The 7,704-nt window shown below is 46.6% G+C and overlaps 1 long non-coding RNA gene across 1 annotated transcript in view; it reads left to right on the top strand.

The window, feature by feature from the left end:
* The window catches only part of LOC116640016, a 26,553-nt gene extending 19,166 nt beyond the window's left edge, over window positions 1-7,387 (top strand). Inside the window, exons 5-7 of the long non-coding RNA XR_004300953.1 lie at window positions 75-367; window positions 5,205-5,457; window positions 6,158-7,387. This is a non-coding gene — a long non-coding RNA (uncharacterized LOC116640016). The remainder of the gene's footprint in view (window positions 1-74; window positions 368-5,204; window positions 5,458-6,157) is intronic.
* Window positions 7,388-7,704: the final 317 nt, after the last annotated feature.

The following is a 7,704-nucleotide window of genomic DNA, read 5'->3' as shown; positions in this document are numbered from 1 at the left end:
CTTAACCATTTTTAAAGTCAAAGTAAATTAGTATAAAGCCGGACGTTAAAGCTTACAAATCCATCTCGTTCTAGCCTCTCATTCAGCAAGTGAGAAATTAGTGGTAAACCCAGAAGATTACCGCTGACAACAGAGGTTCAGAGGCAGTTCCGAGAGAGCGGGTGAGCGCACGAGTGAACTCGAGATCTCAGCAGGATAGCCATTCTGCCACATGGCTTACTCGTGGGTGCTCTGCGGAGGCGGTCACCGAACCTGGCTTGGCCCGTGGCAAGAGGAGTGAGCAGGAGAGCCGTGACATAACTCGTCTCTGCCTTAGAGAACCCAGTGTGTGCTCGCTGGAGTCTAAAACAGAAATAACTTCATACAGGTGATAATTTAAAAATTCTATTAAAAATTGCTTCAAACTACTGACATGAATAGTCTGTACGTAATTCACAATTTTTTTTACAACTTAACATCTCTGATCAGGACACATCTTATAATCAGTGGCTTGTTCTAATTTAATTGGCAGCATCATTCTCCTTCTTAGCTTTATGTAAAATAATGGTGCATCCTGAAATGGATGACAAATTAAAGTATGGTGTACATATACATATATATACTTAAAGGATGACCTAGAAATCTGTGCTGGCTGAATGTTCAGAAATATTAAAGAGGTCATGTCCGGTTGCAGTGTCAGAAAACACAGAGTTCAAGCCACCGGGAGGGGGGGGGGGCGCCATCCTCTTTACCAGAATGGAATGTACATCCTCGAACCTGGGACCCATTAATAGGCAGACTGGCATTACTGATAGTTTTGCTAGTATAATTCTGGAGAAATGACTAATCAGCTGTGATTAGATATACCTGAATCCTTTTTTTAAAAAGTATTTATTTATTAGAGAGAGCAAGAGAGAGCATGAGAGGGGAGGAGAGGGAGAAGCAGGCAACCCCCCCCCCCCCCCCCCCAAGCCCGATTCAGGGCTTGATCCCAGGACCCTGACATAATCACCTGAGCTGAAGGCAGCTGCTTAACTGACTGAGCCACCCAGGCGCCCCTGGATATACGTTTAGATGTTATGTGTTCAACCCTTGGAATGTTCAGTGTTCATCCTAGGCTTCTGTAGGCCACACTTGAGCTGTTAGGACATGCTGCAGAAGCCAGAGGAGTGGATGAGGGCTCCCAGCTGAATCAGCAAAGCCTTTTTCTAATAACCTTGCTTATTTTAGGGTGAAGGGATTTCTGCAGCTGAGAGGCTGAGTACTTGGTGTGGTTTGAGGCTTCCTAATGGATGTGCCAAAGGGTCTGACAGGCAGACGCATCACATAATAATAATTGTTTAGATGCTGCTCAAGATAATTAATTTGGGCTTTGGAAAAGCTTCCTTCTCGGTACATTCAATTCAAAAGCCCTTCTCCCGGCGTGTGCCTGCAAACACAATCCCTGGAACTAAAGAGAGGATAATAAAAGCCAAAAGTATTGCGAGCCCTGGCCTTCTGAACTCATTCGGAGTTTCCATGGAAGTAGGCATTGGGGTAGATGGATTCGTTTTCCTCTCTACTTGAGCCTTTAGAATGGTGTCCCCAGACACGTTGTCATCAAGGGCACACGGGGAGCCCGAGACACATGGGGAGACTTGCACGTGTCTCTGCCCACCAGCCTCTTCTGCCAAACCGAACCAAGCAGAAATACAAGACACAAAAGCAAGCCAGCCAGAAAAGATTTGTTCAGGATCCTCCTGGAATTTTGATTCCTGAGGTAGAAAGGCATGCAGAATGGAGAGGCTTCTTAAAGCCTGATTTTAGGGTAGGGAAGTTGAGGCAGTCAGCAGGAGTGTTAAGTTCAGCAGGCACCAGAATGTCCAGAAGGCTCGCTCCATTCACTCATTCACTATTTATTGAGTACCTACTGTGTGGATGTGTTCTTCTAGGCACTGATGATATGGAAACAGCAGTCAGTAAAACAGACAAAATCTCTATCCACATGGATCTTCCCTTCTAGAGGATGGAGACAATAAGCAAACAAATGAATAGATCACATATGATACTGATAGGTGATAAATGCTGTGGGGAAAAAAATGAGTCGGGTGAAGGGAGAGCAAGTGCCCAGGTGAGGGTGTGGCCGCTTTATGCAGGTGGACAGGGTAGTGCTCTCGGACAGGGTGAGACTGGGCAGTATGGAGATTTGAAGGACATTAGGGAGTGAGTCACAGGGACACTGTGGTGGGGTGTGTGCAGGAGAGAGAAGAGCCAGTGCAAAGGCCCTAATGCAGGAGCCTGTGTGGCAAGGACTGACTTGGTGGCCTCGTGGCTAGAGCCCACGGAGCTGGGGATGGTGGTGGGAGGGGAGATCCGGGAGATCTGGGGGAGGCCTTCAGTTCAGGGCGGGTTCTTCAGGTCATTGTAAGGACTTTACTTTTCTGGAGATGGGAGGATTTGGGGGAATCTGAGAAAGGAGTGAGGTGATCCACATGATGTTTTAATGAGGGATCTCCAACTTCTGTGTGCAGAACACATCACGCCTGGGTAAGGGGGGGGCAGGGAGACTAGCTGGGGGTCCACTGCGGTGGTCCTGGGGAGGGCAAGCTGGCAGGGACCCGGGCTGGTAGGGATGGGATGGGGGGAGATTCTGGGTATGTTTTGCAGGTGGAACCCATGGGATTGCAGGAGGACGGAGCTGATGGCCTCGATATCAGAGGCACAAGGAAGAGGGGAGTGAAGGGCCACTTCAAATCTTTAGGTGTGCACAGCCGGAGGAATGGAGTTAGCGATATTGAGCCTGGGGCACTAGAGGTGAAGCCTTTTTTTGGGTAAAATCCTGTTTGAGACTTGCTAAGTTTGAGATTTTTTTCTTTTTTTTAAGATTTATTTATTTGAGAAGGGGGGGAGTGGCAGAAGGGGAAGATCTCAAGTGGACTCCCCGCTGAGGGGGGGCGACCCACTGGGGGCTCGATCCCATGACCCTGAGATCATGACCCGAGCCGAAATCAAGAGTCTGTTGCCCAGCCGACTGAGCCACCCAGGTGCCCCTGGGATCTTTATTAGATACCCAAGGAGCGGCTGATTAGGCAATTGTGAGTCTGAGTTCAGGGGAGAGGTGGGTGGGGCCATAAACATGGGAGTCATCAGCCTGTAGATGGTATTAAAGGGACTGAATGGACTTAGCCAGGGCCAGTGCGTACATGGAGAAGAAAGTTGAGGATGGAGTCCTGGGACACAGCCCTGCCTTGTAGTGCCTTCGTGCTGGCGGGTCCGGCAGAGTGCGGGCTCGGGGCTTTCCATCTCCTGCGCATCTGCCTCGAGAGGTCACGAGAAAGGGGGGTCCTGGTCTGGTTGGCAAATGTTTCATAAGGTCTGTAACCACACCAAGGGTACTGTCCTCTCTACCAAATACACCAGTCCAAACTCCTCCTGACAGCCGTCCTGCCCAACTCTATGGAAGCAATGACCATAGAGAGAATTCTGTCCCCTCCCTGAAGAGCTACCACCTTGCCACCTGTGTACTTTCCAACTGTTATCATCTTAACATTGGGTAATCAAGAGAACAGTGGCTTAAAGAGAAAGAGAGAGAGAGGGAACAGTGGCTTAATACTGAGATTGGTACTTAAATCTTGGTTTTGCTGCATGTTAGCTGTGTGACCTTGGACAAGTCTCTTAACCTCTCTGAGCCTCCATTGCCTCCTGTCCACATATTTCACAGGCTTATTTTGACAATCAAATGGAACTCTATGTGTAAAGAGGTTACCCCTGTGTCTAGCAAATAAGAGGTAATTATAATAGTAAATACTGTGTGCCAGGTACTATTTCATACATCTCTTACATACTTACTTCATTATCACAACAACCCCATGAGGCAGGTATTGTTTTTATTCCCACTTCACAGACAAGGTTAAGTAACTTGGCGGGCTAGTAACTCAAGCAGCCTGACTCTAGGAATTTATTCATATGACCACTATGCCATATTGCTTCTTGAGAATACTTTAAAATTTTCTTCTCTCTTATTTTCAGGTGTTCTTATTAAATGGCTCAAGCTTTCAATTTGTAGTTTTGTATTTTTCCTTGTTATTAAATTGCAGTCATTATCTGACTCCAAGATAAGTGTCATCCCCTTCATACTAAAAGAAGCAATTTAATGCAACAGCAAGAAAAGAAAAATTTGAATTTTCTGAACTACAAGAGATAAGGTCTTCTTGCCAACATTTTCTGTGGGAAGCCGGTTAGTGTGGCTGGGCATGCAAAGCAAGCTGGAGATACGACTTTCTTCTTGAATAGGCAAGAACTGACCAAAAAGGATAATTATGTTTTTAGAAAGCTATGAAAATCTGAACAGAGAGTGAGGGATTTGCCTTTTAGAATGGTAAGAGAAGTCCATTTGTACCCTGTATTATGCATTTGCATACATATATGCAAAAGTGTGTTCACCAGTGTATTGGAAGGTGTGTGAGTTTACGTGAATGCTGGTGCATGGAGTGTGCATGTGTGCACTTGGCATATGGAATACTTACTGGTTACCAAAGGAGGGGGCTCTCTGGGTGTTTGGCACAAAAGGATGGGCTGGGATTAATTTTCTGGTTTATACTTCTTCAAATCAATGAGCCGATGATGCTCAGAAGGGAAAGCAATCTCCAAGGAGAAAATAAAATTGTTTCCCATGAAATAGAGCTGCCATGTTTAACAAATAAAAATACAGACCTCCCAGTTAAATTTGAATTTCAGATAAACAATGAATAATATTTAAGTATCATTATGTTCAGTGCAGTATTTGGGACATCTTTGACCAAAAATTATTTGTTATCTGAAATTCAAATCTAACTGGGCATGCTGTATTTTATCTGGCAGCCTTACCATGAAGACAATGAATTTAAATACCTGCCGATTTTTTAAAATGTTTAAAATCCACAAACCACTTTTGGACTGGCAAAAGACTTTTGGTTCTGGCTGAAGGCGTCAAGTCATTCTTTTCTCTTTCAGGAAGTCCTTAATGACTTGGCACCATCATCTGTGAAATGGGGAAATAATCTGATTCTGTCCTCACCCCCAGGGGAAAACCCTGGAGAATTTCACATCCTTAGCCTCACTCTAACGGCCTGGGGCACCGCACAGAACTTCATTCTCCACTTCAGTAAAAAACCAATTAAGAATTGTTTCAAAGGATTCTTATGACATGCCTTAATAGCTAGCCAGTATCCTGCGGTGTTTAATTTCTTCTTTTTCCCTCTCTCTAGCTTGCATGGGGACAGAATTCTTCCTGTCAGACGAGTAGCAAACTCTGAGTCTCTGGAGGAATGCAGAGAGGACATTTCCCACAAGTCTGACCCCTGGGAAGCTCGAGGCAAGCACAGGGGAGGCCCAGGATCCGGAGCGCTGGTGGGGGTGCGGTTGGAGCAGAGCCCTTGGTGCCAGGCGAGCATCTGGACCACACAGGACTTCTTCCAACTGGAACAAAGAAGCACGTGGGGGTAAACGTCAGGCTGTCAGGTAACAGTCCCTGGGTTCATACTGTGTCTGTCAGTCTCCGGTTGTCTGGCTTAGAACCTCTGCCTTCTTCATCTCTAAAATACCTGATTCACTGGTGCCGATGTCACAGAGTTATTCTAAGGACTAAATGGCATTAATAAAACCGTGTCTGGCTCCCGGGCAGCACTTAATAAATGTTAGTCATTATTATTATTGTTGCCTGGGACAATTTTTCCTTACCAGTTCAGTTATAATTTTTATTAATAACCTTTTCTGAAGGTAGATAGAATGCATGTTCATAGAATATGTAAACATATAGAAAAACCACAGGAAAAGAATTAAATCAGAAATCCTTCATAAGGCTATCTCTGGTCTTTTTTTTTTTCCTCTGTATATATTAGTGGTCTCAATTCTGACAGTGCATCAGAACCACCTGGGAAGATTTAAAAATACAGATACCTGGGCCCCAAACCAAATCTAATAAATCAGAACCTCTAGGGGCAGGGGCGAGGGATCTGTAGTTAAAAAAAAAAAAAAAAAATTCCAGAACATTCTATCGCAAAATCAGGCATAAGAATCCTGCCACTCACTCATATGTGCTCTTTTTCTCTCATACAGTTCTCAAAAATTGGACAATATCGTACATTCAGTTTTGTAACCTGCTTTTGTCCAGTTGCCTTATCTCTCATCATTCTTCCACAATATCTTATTTTTTCTTAAGGCTTTGGCTGTGGTTTCTAGTAAGTGCTGCTTTTCACCCAGCGGTTCTCTCAAAATGGATCCATTCAAAAATGTCATCCCTCCTGCCTTCTCACATCCCGTTAGTCTGCCCCAGCTGATGAACAGAGACCCCTTCACCATTACTCTTTCTCCCCACCTCTCCGATTTCAGCTCCCTAACTGATGGCCACAGCTGGCTCTGGCCTTCCTCCCGTCGTCTCTGTGCGGCTTTGTGGCTCAAGCTGGAGATCATGCCAACGGACCTGCCGGTGCGGGTTTGCACCGTTTCTTCCCTAAAATATTAATGCGACACCTAATGCTATTTTTCATTTACTGCTCAGCCGACCATGGTGGTGGTGATTTCAGTTCCAAACAACCTCCAAGGACTCTGGCAGGAAATTTCCGTGGCTGTCGGCTGACATTTTGGGATAATAAAATGAGATGAAAACACTGCAAAGAATGCCGCATAGACGGCGGTCTCCAGTTCCTGACTAGGGAGACTGGACGTGGTGTGAGCAAGGGCCTTACGCCAATAAGAAGCAAGCGCTCGAGCCCTTATGCCCGTCCTGTTAGCAGCCGCTGAGGTCGCCGAAATCCATGCAGTCGCCGCAGGACGACCCTGACTCTCTGTGTCCTTCCAGGGTGATATTCCAGCTGCAGAATGGAAGCTCGAGGGATGGCTGTCTGAAAACTCTTCAAAACCGTGTAAACCCCGGGGTTCTCAAGAAGCATGGCGTGGAAGTGGGCGTCTGAGTAGCGTCTGTATGGACTGGCAGGCAGAATGGGCAACGGCAGGTTTCTAGCTGGTGCTCAAGTGAGGAAACCTGAGGAGGCTGCGGCCCCTCCAGCTGGGCCATTTGCTTTGGGCTCTGGCCAGGCCGAGCGAGGGCCGATGAGAAAGGCTGCAGGCCCCGCTGAGCACGGAGAAGTCTGAGTGTTCGGTGGATGCACAGAGGAGGGTGAGGGCAGCTTCCAAAGCCTGAGGAATGGTGGGCCAGGCACTCTTTAGGTTGACTGAGGAAGCGTGGGGGACAGACGGCCTCTCCTGTCCTGGGAGAGTAGAGATTTCGAAGGGTGCTGATAGGCAGCTTTCTATTTAAGAGTGAGAGGGACGAAGCCCACACAGTGAGTCAGACTGTGCTGGCCTAGTCCCCTCTTCTTGGGCCCTAGGAACACGAGTCTTCAACACGTGGAAGTTGTCGGGGCGCCTGGCTGGTTCAGTCAGTAGAGCGTGTGACTCTGGATCTCAGGGTCGTGAGTTCAAGCCCCACGCTGGGCATGGAGCCTACTCAAACAGAGAATAATTTTAAAAATACTAAATAATACATACATACATACATAAGTGGGAACTTTCTCTTGCAGGGGAAGAATGTGGGTGTTGTAGTCACATAGAGCTGCAAGCTCTTCCACTTATCAGCCGGTTATTTAATCCCTCTGAGGTTCAGTTTCTTCTGCTCTGTAATGGGGACAGGTACCCACTTCACAGAGTGGGGACGGAATGAGATAAATCCTTGTACAATGTCTGGTACGTACAGCGCTGGTTTCCCAT

The sequence above is a fragment of the Phoca vitulina genome, unplaced genomic scaffold (genome assembly GCF_004348235.1).
Source record: "Phoca vitulina isolate PV1807 unplaced genomic scaffold, GSC_HSeal_1.0 scaffold19, whole genome shotgun sequence".
Taxonomy (NCBI): Eukaryota; Metazoa; Chordata; class Mammalia; order Carnivora; family Phocidae; genus Phoca; species Phoca vitulina.
This window is presented reverse-complemented; position numbering and strand designations above follow the sequence as displayed.